At 47.1% G+C, this 14,724-nt stretch overlaps 1 protein-coding gene across 19 annotated transcripts in view; it reads left to right on the top strand.

Moving 5' to 3' along the window:
- MBNL2 (muscleblind like splicing regulator 2) overlaps positions 1-14,724 on the top strand; it is a 257,926-nt gene that overhangs the window by 84,854 nt on the left and 158,348 nt on the right. For 3 of the 19 annotated variants that reach the window (XM_069758029.1, XM_069758017.1, XM_069758015.1), the window contains exon 1: positions 13,490-13,711. The exons of 14 other annotated variants lie outside the window; for them this stretch is intronic. The gene's annotated coding sequence lies outside the window, so the exon portion shown is untranslated. Of the gene's footprint in view, positions 1-13,473; positions 13,712-14,724 lie in introns of those variants that run through there. 2 more of the 19 variants (XM_069758026.1, XM_069758019.1) reach the window with 2 other exon arrangements.

Below are 14,724 nucleotides of genomic sequence, written 5' to 3'. Positions count from 1 at the left end.
GTGCCAGAGTCTGGAGGAAGACTGGGGAGAAGGAAATGCCAAAATGCCTGAAGTCCAGTGTCAAGTACCCACAGTCAGTGATGGTGTGGGGTGCCATGTCAGCTGCTGGTGTTGGTCCACTGTGTTTCATCAAGGGCAGGGTCAATGCAGCTAGCTATCAGGAGATTTTGGAGCACTTCATGCTTCCATCGGCTGAAATGCTTTATGGAGATGAAGATTTCATTTTTCAGCACGACCTGGCACCTGCTCACAGTGCCAAAACCACTGGTAAATGGTTTACTGACCATGGTATTACTGTGCTCAATTGGCCTGCCAACTCTCCTGACCTGAACCCCATAGAGAATCTGTGGGATATTGTGAAGAGAAAGTTGAGAGACGCAAGACCCAACACTCTGGATGAGCTTAAGGCCGCTATTGAAGCATCCTGGGCCTCCATAACATCTCAGCAGTGTCACAGGCTGATTGCCTCCATGCCACGCCGCATTGAAGCAGTCATTTCTGCCAAAGGATTCCCGACCAAGTATTGAGTGCATAACTGAACATTATTATTTGATGGTTTTTTTGTTTGTTATTAAAAAACACTTTAATTTGATTGGATGGGTGAAATATGCTAATTTATTGAGACAGGTTTTTTTGGTTATCAGGAGTTGTATGCCAAAATCATCAGTACTAAAACAATAAAAGACCTGACAAATTTCAGTTGGTGGATAATGAATCTATAATATATGAAAGTTTAATTGTAATCATTACATTATGGTAAATAATGAAATTTAACACTATATGCTAATTTTTTGAGAAGGACCTGTACATGTATGTGATTGCCAGGCTTGCTTCGTTTGGAGAGGGCTCAGAAGCTAAACTCTCTCCTCGCGTGATAGTCATGGCCAAAAGTATTGACACCTCTGCAATTCTGTCAGATAATACTCATTTTCTTCCTGAAAATGATTGCAAACACAAATTTTGTGGTACTATCTTCATTTAATTTGTCTTCAATGAAAAAACACAAAAAGAATTGTCCTAAAGCCAAATTGGATATAATTCCACACCAAACATAAAAAAGGGGGTGGACAAAAGTATTGGCACTGTTCGAAAAATTTTGTGATGCTTCTCTAATTTGTGTAATTAACAGCACCTGTAACTTACCTGTGGCACCTAACAGGTGTTGGCAATAACTAAGTCACACTTGCAGCCAGTTGACATGGATTAAAGCTGACTCAACCGCTGTCCTGTGTCCTTTTGTGTACCACATTGAGCATGGAGAAAAGAAAGAGGACCAAAGAACTGTCTGAGGACATGAGAAGCCAACTTGTGAGGAAGCATGAGCAATCCCAAGGCTACAAGTCCATCTCCAAAGACCTGAATGTTCCTGTGTCTACCGTGCGCAGTGTCATCAAGAAGTTTAAAGCCCATGGCACTGTGGCTAACCTCCCTAGATGTGGACGGACAAGAAAAATTGACAAGAGATTTCAACGCACGATTGTGCGGATGTTGGATAAAGAACCTCGACTAACATCCAAACAAGTTCAAGCTGCCCTGCAGTCCGAGGGTACAACAGTGTCAACCCGTACTATCCGTTGGCGTCTGAATGAAAAGGGACTGTATGTTAGGAGACCCAGGAAGACCCCACTTTTTACCCAGAGACATAAAAAATCCAGGCTGGAGTTTGCCAAAACTTACCTGAAAAAGCCTAAAACGTTTTGGAAGAATGTTCTCTGGTCAGATGAGACAAAAATAGAGCTTTTTGGGCAAAGGCATCAGCATAGAGTTTACAGGAGAAAAAAATGAGGCATTCAAAGAAAAGAACACGGTCCCTACAGTCAAACATGGCGGAGGTTCCCTGATGTTTTGGGGTTGCTTTGCTGCCTCTGGCACTGGACTGCTTCACCGTGTGCATGGCATTATGAAGTCTAAGACTACCAACAAATTTTGCAGCATAATGTAGGGCCCAGTGTGAGAAAGCTGGGTCTCCCTCAGAGGTCATGGGTCTTCCAGCAGGACAATGACCCAAAACACACTTCAAAAAGCACTAGAAAATGGTTTGAGATAAAGCACTGGAGACTTCTAAGGTGGCCAGCAATGAGTCCAGACCTGAATCCCATAGAACACCTGTGAAGAGATCTAAAAATGGCAGTTTGGAGAAGGCACCCTTCAAATATCAGGGACCTGGAGCAGTTTGCCAAAGAAGAATGGTCTAAAATTCCAGCAGAGCATTGTAAGAAACTCATTGATGGTTACCGGAAGCCGTTGGTCGCAGTTATTTTGGCTAAAGGTTGTGCAACCAAGTATTAAGCTGAGGGTGCCAATACTTTTGTCTGGTCCATTTTTGGAGTTTTGTGTGAAATGATCAATGTTTTGCTTTTTGCTTCATTCTCGTTTGTGTTTTTTCATTTAAGACAAATTAAAAGAAGATAATAATAAAAGAATCTGTGATTGCAATCATTTTCAGGAAGAAACTGAGTATTATCTGACAGAATTGCAGGGGTGTCAATATTTTTGGCCATGACTGTAGATGCGGGGTATATTACATAGCTGGCGGCATCTGTATCTAGCAGCAGCAGACGGAGCCGAGCTCTTGCCTCTGACAGCAGAGCTTAAATTGAACGCACACCCGTGTTCACACGCATCGGCACCAGTCAGCTTCCCGTGACATTATTGGGGTGCACCGATGGGTTATCAAAGAAGCCAGAGGCCTGCTGAAGGCCCCCGGCGCTGCCCTCTCAGTACTCCTATGTAGTTCCACCACAGATGGCTCATAGGAGACTGAGACTTAAACAAAAACTTTAAAAAATATGAAGGTTATATTCACCCTGCTCTCCCTCAAATAAAATGAAACAAATGTAAAATATCAAACATATTTAGTATATCTGTAAAAGTCCTGTCTATTAAAAATATTACATTTATTGACCTGATTAGAAAATACTGTAACAAAATGAAAATTGCAGCAAAATTGTGTTTTTGGTCACTACTCCTTCCTAAAAACATGCAAAAAAAAAAACAGTTCAAAATGTATATACCCGAAATGAGTATTAATAAAACCATCAGCTTGCAAGGCAATAAGCAAACCTTCACAGAAACCCTGATGTAGTCCTCAGCAGAGACCACTGGATTAGTGAGAAATTAGCCTACTGTGTATAGGGGTGTCCTTACTTTTCCATTGGGGGGGGGAGGATGGGCATGGCAAGTGGAGCATGTGTAGAGGGGAGGAGGAACAGCAGTTAACTAGTTATTGAACTGGATCCAAAAAGAAAAATCTCTGCATGAGAAACTGCATGTGTGATTCCAACCTAAGGAATCGATTTCCCTCCTTGGATAATGTTCTGAATTCCTGGACACGTTGTGATCTTCCTTCCCTGACTTACATGGAAGAGTTAGCATTAAGGACAGACGGGGGTCCTTTAATATTGGTCTTTATGTACAACTATGGTTATGGTCACACGGTCACGGAGTAGGAAGTCTAACCTGCTGTCAGTAGGATCAGAGACCTGTTTCCACCATATGTACAGAGTTTCACCGTCTTTACAGATGATGATGCTGGTATGTAATTATGTGAACTCTAGTGTATTGAATAATATACTGCCAGGGGCGGAAGAATACAGCGTCGTACCCATATGCAAGAGCAGAGTACGGACGCCCTCTCTAATAATTATGTATTGTTATAGGTATAGAATATCCCTCTTATATGTCCCCAAAAATCTACCAACAACTGGGAGCTATCAATCCAATGTACTGTATGTAATCTAATAAACACTTTGGATTCTTGCCACTTTTATGGTGGGACAGAGACCCCTTACTTGCTTGGCCCCTGTGCACCTGCACAGGTTGGACATATTAAATGTCGCCCCTGCTGACAACCATCACAAATCATTCTTTGACTTCATCAAGGTGGTAGCAGTACATAGAACTTAGAGCGGTGAAAGCCAGGCAGCGTGGTGAAAGTGACTGCTGACTGTGCTTGTTTTCCCGTCAGCTGCAGTAGAGCGGCTGAATGCTGCGGGTATTTGGTATGGAGTAAAATAGTCTGAGACGATGTGCACATGTTGCGGATTAGGCTTAGGAATTTCTGGTGCGGATTCTGCCTCTCCTGGCAGATGTAACAACCCTGCCGGCATCACTGCATGGCCTTCCATTCCCCACCTGCCTGTTACATCTACTCACTCACCCAGTGCCATGCTGTGAGATCTGTCTGCTGCTGGTTCCATGCCATGTGCTTCATGGCGGCCTGCTCTGTGTACACTTCCTGGCTGTGTTCATAGGGGGGCGGCGCCAGCCACTCCGGATTCTTATTGAGACTGTGTGCACCTCCCTATGGTGCTTCTGGCCAATAGCCTTGAGGCCTCTGATACTTAAGGCATCCTCACCCATTGGCGGATGCCTGAGCAAACTATTCCCCTCAGTTAGCATTTGCTACTGAGCTGCCAGTTTGTGTGTTTCCTGTCTCAGAGGGCTGCACTATTGCAGGCCTTCATCTGTGTTCTGTTTGTGTATCCTTGTCCGTTCCTGTCTGTACTCTGGTCTATGTCCGTCCCTGCTCCTTCTTTGTCATTAGTCATTTCCCACTCTGCTGTGTGTACCTCTGCCTTATCTTTCTGCTCTGTTCTCCACTGTCTGTGGCTCTTCTTCTCTCTGCTCAGTTCTACCACAACCTGTGGTTCTGTGTCTCTCAGCTTTTCTCTCAGCTCTGCTCTCTGACCTTGCTCCGCACTCTGTGGCTTTGCTCTGCGGCTCCGCTTCCTGCGGTTCCACCTGGCACCGCTGCTTGCGGTTCTACGTCTTTAGCTCTTGGCGTTACCTCCTGCGGTTCCGCTCTTGGCTCCGACTCCAGCGTCTCCGCTCTTGGCTCCGCCTCCAGCGTCTCCGCTCTTGGCTCCGCCTCCGCTCTTGGCTCTGCCTCCAGCGTATCTGCTCTTGGCTCCGCCTCCTGCGGCTCCGTCCTTGGCTCTGCCTTCTCCTTCTCTACTCTCTGCTCTGCCTTCTCCTTCTCTGCTCATAGCTCTGCCTTCTCCTTCTCTTCTCTTTGCTCTGCCTTCTACTCGTACTCAGCCTCCTGCGATTCAGCTTTGCTTCCACTCTTGCTCTATCTTTATTCTGCAACTTTCCATACAGGTCTCTACCTATTTCTTTATATTCTCCAGTCTGAACAGGTTCTTACCTGTTTCCACACATCCATCTGAATCCCAGTTCCTACCAGAGTTTCAGTCCTGTCTGCCAGTGCCAGTCGTGCCCGCCTGTCTGCCTGAGTGCCAGCCGCGCCCGTCTGCCTGCCTGTATCTCCGTCAAGCCAGTCCGCCCGTCAGGGCCTCTGCCATACCCGTCTGTCAGCCAGTGTCACAGCCGTGCCTGCCTGCCCGTGTCTTGTCCCCGGTGGGATCAGCATCCACAGTCCGACTCCACCCTGGAGTGGCACCTGGTAGCTTCCTATTGCACAAGTCTGACCTCACCATCAGAGGCTCCAGCGAACACCTAGGAAGCTACTTAGTTACGCCCCTTCCAGGGAAGTTCGGTCTGTGGTCCAGTGGGTCCACACCCCCAGGCGCCCGCGCCAACCAGTCTCGGTGCGAGCGTTACAGCAGAAAACGCCGCTGCGGATTTATCGCGTTTTTTGTGCGGTTCCGCAGCGTTTTTTTGTGCGTTTTTGCTGCGGTTTTCTTGCGGATTTGCTGTGTTTTTTACCCCTGTGGTTTTCTATAATGGAATGGGTACAAAAACACTGCAGATTCACAAAAAAGAAGTGACATGCTGCTTGTTTTAAATCGCAGCGTTTCCGCAGCGGATTTTCCGCAAAGTGAGCACAGCATTTTTTTTTCTCATTTATTTAAATTGTACTGTAAATCAATTGCGGATCTGCAGCGTTTCTGCACTGCAAAAAACGCTGCGGATCCGCAGAGAATCCGCAACGTGTGCACATACCCTAAAGGGGATTTTTAAAAACGTAACCCCCACTCATGTGCTCTTTGGCATCTCTGTGAAGTAGCCCAAGAATTTATCTAAGGGAATCTGTCAATAGTGCTGCCGAACTGCGGGCAGCATGGATTACACTCTCCGTCATTGCCACTGGGTGTATTTCACTCTGAAACGCTGCGGTTTCTTAGACAATAGAATCTGCACTTGGAAATGACTAGTCAGAGAGATGTCCTTGTTGGCCTCTCCCTACTTATTATATCAAGTGCAAATACTTTCACTCGTCAGTGACTCACGTAGACACATTAAAATAAATGTGTTTTCCTGTCATAGGGTTAAAATTGTAAAAATTGTTGCAATACACGGACACGTACAGCACACGGACCCTAAAAACGTTCTCACGGACATCACACGGATCCCACACGGATGGCCTATGTGAGCACACGGACAACTCCGGTACCGTTTTCTCCAGTACTGGAATTATCTGGACGTGTGAGACTGGCCTTAGGGAGAGACCTGTCAATCTAGGTGGGCGGGGGGAAGCCAGCAAGAAAAACTCTGTAACTACTCATTGCTCTAGTGTTACTTCTGTGACACACTGCAGCGTTTCAGAGTAAAACATACCCAGCGGCAATAACGGGGCCAACGTCTGATTCATGGCTGCAAGTCAGCAGCAAAAAAACGCCACTAAAAGTGCAGCCTGTTTTGCAGCCTTTTTACTGCCAAGAAAACTGGTTTTGCTTGCATAAAAAAGCTGCAAAAATGCTTTGTGTGAGCATAGCCTAAAACGACAAGCGCATACACTGTGTCCAGTTCAGGCAATCCTCTGTGAGCCAAGTAGACTGGTTACAGGCAGATGAATTTTACCTGCACTGACACATTGTAACAAACTGTTAGGAAAGGAATGAGATTTGTGCTGGGGTATGATCAGCTCACAGAGGATTGTCTAGGCCTGATACAGCTCTTAGGTGTGAGATATAATGCATTATACCCGATTTTTAGCCTGTTGATGAAACCGTACACACTGCACGGGGGGATAGCCTGTCACAGAACTCGCACTGTGCCCCATATTAATGAAATTCCCACAAAGAGTTCGTTATAAGTAGGACAATTAATGGCAAATATGGAAAGATGGATTCAGCTTACTACGCCAGTTGTTTTACCTGGAGGGTGCTGGTCGTGCTGGTGATTGCAGCCAAATGGAAGAAGTGGAGGGGAGGGAGGAGTGAAGTTCAGCACGACCATCCAGGTAATGGTCGTGCTGAACTTCACTCCTCTCTCCCCTCCACTGCTTCTGGGAAAATGAATGGCTGTCCATTCCATCTATGAAAAGCATGTTGTAGTCACCATGATATCTCCTGTGTCAGGAGGAGAAGCCACAAATCATCTCCTCCAGGCTCTGCAGCCTCTGCTGATCCGTCATGTGCATTGTTTTACTTTGCTTTATCCTTTTCATGATGTTTTCATGACGGTATGATTTTCACAGCAGTACTACGTGTCCCTTATTAATCAAACATGACTTCTCCTTGTGACCACAACATTAATCTGCAGTCTTCTCTTGTTCACCTGATATTGTCAATTTCACTAGACAATGATAGAATAAGGTATTTGTCCTTATGGCGCCTCTTCCCTTCTTCTGATGTGCCCCTCAGTGAGGAGGGCTAATTATGTCTGGGGTATTGTGCTTGTAGATCCAACACTAGGACTATTTCCACCTACACTTAGATATTCCAGGCCACATCGTGGCAATTTCATACACTCCATTCCACTTTCTTTGTCAGAAACATTGTGCCTATGTACAAGTAAATGGAGGCAATCTTGCATAAATATAGTTCTCAGATCAAACGGTGATTTGTATTGTGTCAACGGCAACGTGTGAAATTAGTAAAAGTTGTCCAGGTCTAGAGAGGAGTTTTCCATTTCTAGAAAGGCAGTGTGCGCACAGTGACATCTAGATGCCAAGCCACTTCTGGAGGACACCGGCGGTCGTTTTCCTGAGGGGGCTTCACCGGTGCTACTGTCGTCGATCTTACTGCGGCTCTACCGCTATCGGTTGTCACTCTATACCGTGAGCCGGTAGGTTCTCAGCAGAAGCTGCTCAGCGAATGAGCATGTCACTTCTATTACCGGCTTCTGGGATTCAGAGCACTGAAGTGGTTAATAAAAGTGACATGAGACGGAATATGTGCTCGGTAATATCGTTTTGACATTGCCGTGCGTTAGGTTCATTTTATGGGGCATTTTTACAGTTTGTCAGATGAAGGACACTGTGTGCACATACCCAAAACAGTGCCAGACACAAACCATGGACACACGTGGTGCTTTTATTGGGAACAAGTAGACCCCTTTTTCACATTTTGGGAATATAAACAACTCATTAAAATTCCTTCAAAGATAGACAGTAGTTTGTGTAACATTTACCAGTTAAAAAGTGTTTGCATGAAAAAGTTAAAAACGATAGTAGGAACCATTTGGATATCATTGCATTTTAAGAAAACTTTTTTTTGTGCCTAAAACCGGGACCGTCAGCTTTTTCCACTAAACTATTGTGACAGAAGAATGATAAAAGAAAAGTCTTTCTACTCATTTTCCGGTAGATAAATTATCCCCATCCGTACATGGGACATTATTCCCAGGGACAGACCCAAATGCTAAGTTCTTTTATACAATTTTGGCATGGAAACTTGGCTCTGAGCACTTTAACCCCTTAGCGACCGCCGATACGCCTTTTAACGGCGGCCGCTAAGGGTACTTAAACCACAGCGCCATTAATTAACGGCGCTGTGGAAAAAGTGACTAGCGCCCCCCAGAGTCGGATTTTCTCCGGGATCTCGGCTGCCGGGGGTAGCCGAGACCCCAGAGAACATGATTCGGGGGGTTTTTAACCGACCCCGCATTTGCGATCGCCGGTAATTAACAGTTTACCGGCGATCGCAAAAAAAAAAAAAAAAAACGCGATCTCTTTTTAATTTCTCTGTCCTCCGATGTGATCGCACATCGGAGGACAGAGAAAAGGGGTCCCATGTAGTCCCCCAATACTTACCTGTCTCCCCCGGTGCTCCTCGTGGCTCCCGGTGGGCGCCGCCATCTTAAAAATGGCGGGCGCATGCGCAGTGCGCCCGCCGGCCGGCCCCGCGAGAATCTTTGGGGTCTCGGCTGCCGGGGGTAGCCGAGACCCCAAAGAGCATGATCGGGGTCGGTTTTACCAACCCCTGTTTTGTGATCGCCGGTAATTAACTGTTTACCGGCGACCGCAAAAAAAAAAAAAAAGTAAAGTGTAATTCTGTCCTCTGATGTGATCGCACATCAGAGGACATAGAAATAGGGGGATTCGGGGACCCTAGCATACTCACCTGTGTCCCTGGATCCTCCTGCTGCTCCTCCTGGCTGCTGGGGAAAAGAAAATGGCGGGCGCATGCGCAGTGCGCCCGCCATCTGTCTCCATCTGCTGGCCGGCAGGAGAACAGCAGTTGGGGCTAAAATTAGGGGTAGGGTTAGGGCTAGGGGTAGGGTTAGGGCTAGGGTTAGGGCTAGGGCTAAATTTAGGGTTAGAGTTGGGGGCTAAATTTAGGGTTAGGCTTCTTTCACACTTACATCGGTACGGGGCCGTCGCAATGCGTCAGCCCGACATACCGACGCACGTTGTGAAAATTGTGCACAACGTGGGCAGCGGATGTAGTTTTTCAACGCAGCCGCTGCCCAATCTATGTCCTGGGGAGGAGGGGGCGGAGTTACGGCCACGCATGTGCGGTCAGAAATGGCGGATGGGACGTACAAAAAAAGTTTCATTGGACTTTTTTTGGTGCTGACGGTCCGCCAAAACACAACTGATCCAGTGCACGATCCGTCGGCAATACAAGTCTATGGGCAAAAAACGCATCCTGCGGGCACATTTGCAGGATCCGTTTCTTGTCCAAAACTACGGATTGCGACGGATGCCAAACGACGCAAGTGTGAAAGTAGCCTTAGGGCTAGGGTTAGGATTGGGGTTAAAGTTAGGGCTAGGGTTGGGGCTAAAGTTGGGGTTAGAGTTGGGATTAGGGTTAGGGTTTGGATTAGGGTTGGTATTAGGGTTACGCTTGGGATTAGGGTTAGGTTTGGGATTAGGGTTAAGGTTAGGGTTGTGATTAGGGGTGTATTGGGATTAGTGTTGTGAATTCTGTGGCAGAGCTCCGTCCTGTGGTCACAAGTGGTACTTCGGCTGATTCTCTCTGTGAGCTTCCGTTGGTGGAGGAAAGTGGTACTGCGGCTTCTGAGTTTCCTTCCTCAGGTGATGTGGTGAAGTCGTTAGGTGCTGCTCTATTTAACTCCACCTAGTGCTTTGATCCTGGCCTCCAGTCAATGTTCTAGTATTGGACCTGTTTCCTCCTGGATCATTCCTGTGGCCTGTTGCTCTGCATAGCTAAGTTCCTCTTTGCTATTTGTTTGCTGTTTTTTTCTGTCCAGCTTGTCAATTTGTTTTTTTCTGCTTGCTGGAAGCTCTGGGACGCAGAGGGTGTACCTCCGTGCCGTTAGTTCGGTACGGAGGGTCTTTTTGCCCCCTTTTGCGTGGTTTTTGTAGGGTTTTGTGTAGACCGCAAAGTTACCTTTCCTATCCTCGCTCTGTTCAGAAAGTTGGGCCTCACTTTGCTAAATCTATTTCATCTCTACGTTTGTCTTTTCATCTTAACTCACAGTCATTATATGTGGGGGCTGCCTTTTCCTTTGGGGTATTTCTCTGAGGCAAGGTAGGCTTATTTTCTATCTTCAGGCTAGCTAGTTTCTCAGGCCGTGCCGAGTTGCATAGGGAGCGTTAGGCGCAATCCACGGCTGCCTTTAGTGTGGTTGGAGAGGAATAGGGATTGCGGTCAACAGAGTTCCCACGTCTCAGAGCTCGTTCTTGTTTTTTGGGTTATTGCCAGGTCACTGTATGTGCGCTGACCTCTATGTCCATTGTGGTACTGAATTACCTTTCATAACAGATTAGGGTTAGGTTTGAGGTTAGGGTTGAGATTAGGATTAGGGGTGTGTTGGATTTAGGGTTTTGATTAGGGTTATGGTTAGGGTTGACATTAGGGTTGTTTTGGGGTAAGGGTTGTGATTATGGTTAGGGTTAGTGATTAGGATTTTGGATCAGGTTGGGATTAGGGTTAGGGGTGTGTTGGAGTTGGGTTGGAGCTAGAATTGGGGGATTTCCACTGTTTAGGTACATCAGGGGGTCTCCAAACACGACAGCCAATTTTGCGCTCAAAAAGTCAAATGGTGCTCCCTCCCTTCTGAGCTCTGCCGTGCGCCCAAACAGTGGTTTACCCCCACATATGGCGCATCAGCGTACTCGGCATAAACTCGCCCCCCCCGTGCCCTGATCTCCCCCCCCTTATACTTACCTGGCCGCCCGAGGTCCGTCCGTCTTCTTTCCTGGGCGCCGCCATCTTCCAAAATGGCGGGCGCATGTGCAGTGCGCCCGCCGAATCTGCCGGCCGGCAGATTCGTTCCAGAGTGAATTTTGATCACTGAGATATATCCTATCTCAGTGATCAAAATAAAAAAAATAGTAAATGACCCCCCCCTTTGTCACCCCCATAGATAGGGACAATAAAAAAAATAAAGAATTTTTTTTTTTTTCACTAAGGTTGGGGTAAGAACTAGGGTTAGGGTTAGGGGTAGGGTTAGGGGTAGGGTTAGGGTTAGGGGTAGGGTTAGGGTTAGGGGTAGGGTTAGGGGTAGGGTTAGGGCTAGGGTTAGGGGTAGGGGTAGGGTTAGGGCTAGGGTTAGGGGTAGGGTTAGGGCTAGGGTTAGGGTTTCGGTATGTGCACACGTATTCTGGTCCTATGCGGATTTTTCCGCAGCGGATTTGAAAAATCCACAGTGCTAAACCGCTGCCGATTTATCGTGGATTTACCGCGGTTTTTCTGCGCATTTCACTGCGGTTTTACAACTGCGATTTTCTATTGGAGCAGTTCTAAAACCGCTGCGGAATCCGCAGAAAGAAGTGACATGCTGCGGAATGTAAACCGCTGCGTTTCCGTGCAGTTTTTCCGCAGCATGTGTACAGCGATTTTTGGTTCCCATAGGTTCACATTGAACTGTACACTCATGGGAAACTGCTGTGGATCCGCAGCGTTTTCCGCAGCGTGTGCACATACCTTTAGAATTAGGCTATGTGCACACGGTGCGGATTGGCCGCTGCAAACTCGGCTTTGGGAAAATGGCCGCCGCGATCTCTAATGCGCACGCGCGGCATCCTGCGGCCATTTTCCTGAAGCCCCGTGCAGCAGAGCACTCGATCTGCGCACGCGCGGCCCCAGGAAGATGGCCGCCCCCACCGACGAAAGGGATGACAGCGCAGATCGCGCGCTGCTTGTTCACCACTACGCCACCAACGTAAAGCTGAGGAAGAACCAGCGATGCCACCACGCTCTCCCGACCTGACCAGCCTGATTGACAGGCGAAAACGGCGACTTTGGTAAGTTATTTCTCAGCATAGGTGGGGAATCGGGGTACACTACATACACTATAGGAACACACAGCGCAGGCCCTATTTAACAGTATTTATAGCTCAATCTCAAAAAACGGGGTGACAGGTTCCCTTTAAGGTCAAAATAGGCTGGGTCATGAAGGGGTTAAGGTGAATGCATGGTCGTCATGGGGCTGATATACAGATTACATTGATACAATAGGTGAAGAAATCTGCCCTGTGGTTTTTCTTTCAATCACCATTTGAAGTTTTCTGGTGATGAGATTCGGGTGCATGGGGCCCAGAATGTTTAATTTCCCGGCTGGTCTTAAATAGAATTACAGCGGGGCAGCGCATAAACAGATCGAGATCTTGGCTCAGTAATATCTTTTAGAGAAGCTGAGCACAAAGAACTGTAGATTTGTGGGAAAAGATTCTGTACATTTAGTATTTTATTCAGTGAAATCCCTGGTGTTTGTATATGAGTCCAGTGGGCGGTCCTACTCCGTGATTGACAGCTGGCTTTGCATGCAGCTATATATGGAAGACAGTCAGTCATTAGTGAGACCGTCCAAATACCAGGGAGTTCAGTGAATGAAATATAAAAATTAGTAACACTTTACCCACAAAAATGTAGATCCACCTGATCAGCTCCTCCTGCTCTGTACCATCACACAGCACGTCCATCATGCCAGGTATACCCCAGTAATGGATGATGTGCTGCACTATGCTGATGGCTCTGCTACAGTGTAGTTTGTGGATTGTGAGAAACAGCCTCCCTGATGCCTGAGTGCTGTGCAGCTCTGGTCTCAGGGGTTAATGCAGCAGCCTGCAGTGTGACTGCAGCAGGAGAGGGCAATGTGGCTGCTGCTCTGCTGCCTCTGCAGCTGTTGCTGACTCCTGTTCTATCACCTTCAAGCAGCCGCAGAGCTTGCTGGGAGTTGTATTTCAGGGTGCTGAGCCCTGCAGTAGGATGATGCAGATGCTCACATTCTGGAAAGGAAACTCCATTTCCATCAGTATGGCTGTGGTGCACTGTTGTTTTTGCACACTAGTTCTGCTGTATTGCAGTGTCAATCAGGATTCTGGAGCCAGTGCGGAGAAGCCAGGGATGAGGGACCTGCCTCTTATTGGTTCCTGTAGACTGGGAGGGATGGGAAGGAGGGCTGCAGATTGCTAGTGACACTGTACAAGCCATCTCTCTCTGCTTCATCATCTGATGGGAAACCCCTGGAAGGGCAAAGCATCTGTGAGGGGGCCAGGGAGGCAGGGGCAAGACAGGCTGTGCTGCAGGTCATTGCTGCTGGGGTGAGGAGGAGGATGTTTGTCAGAGAGGGGAGGACTGGCGGAGCAGAGGAATAACCAGTGCTGAGGCAGGTAAGAGGATTGCTCCGTGCCCCTGCATGGAAGAAGAGTTTGCTGCAGTCTGCTGCATACAAGTGAGGACCCTGGCTAGCCCCCCATCTGCTGGCTCTCATGTGTCCGCTCCAGAGCCCCATCATTATCCCCCGATCACAGTGGAATGGTGGCATCATCTAGCTGCATTGATTTGGAGGATTTGCTCTCTATAGGGTGTAAGTGTATATTGGGTTTGCAGTGATAATAACGCCTACTTCAATTATGCCACGGTCATGCAATATTAATGAGAACACACAGCCAGCAGAATAAATTAACGGCATCAGATTTTTTTCCTCTTTCCCAGAAAAGCCTTGCTTTTGCTATTTAGCTCCTCGTCAACTTCCTAGCTTTCTCTCCAGCCTTATAACAAGATAAGACCTATTTGTTAGAAATTGGCGTGTCTGTAGCAAAGGGCATAGTGGGAGCAGTCAGCAAGTGGTGCCCTCCAGGCAGGCTAGGCCTCAGGTGCAGCCATGGCTGGCACTGGACAGAGCCGAGACCTCCTGGGGAAAGCGAAGTCACCTTGTGAGGGCTTCTTACATCAGTGCGTGTATGCCAAAACCAGGAGTGGGGCTTACAGAGGAAAACTAGAAATGAAAGATTGGCACCTGTGTCTTGGAGACGCCTGGTTTTGGCATACAAATACTGATGTGTGAATAAAGCCTCAGAAGGTGAGACATTCATGCTGAAAAAGAGGATAATCATGCTTTATATATATATATATATATATGTATATATACACGCACACATACACTTCTTAGTAGTGGAAGCCATTGACCGCAGCTCCTCTGCAGTGTGTATGCCCTGACTGGTGTGCCTGAAGTTTAGGGAAGAGGTATGCAGTTAATAAATGTGCCTTTAGTATGCACCGTAGATCTAAATAGCTCCAAAACATTAATTAGAATGGTAGATATATGATTATTTTTGGAGTATGGTATATTTAATAGTTTTTTATGATAACATATTCCCAATAAAATATTGCATATTCATTT

Source organism: Ranitomeya imitator, chromosome 3 (assembly GCF_032444005.1).
Source record: "Ranitomeya imitator isolate aRanImi1 chromosome 3, aRanImi1.pri, whole genome shotgun sequence".
Lineage (NCBI taxonomy): Eukaryota > Metazoa > Chordata > Amphibia > Anura > Dendrobatidae > Ranitomeya > Ranitomeya imitator.
Note: the sequence above shows the minus strand (reverse complement) of the source record. Positions and strands in the feature narration are given on the sequence as shown.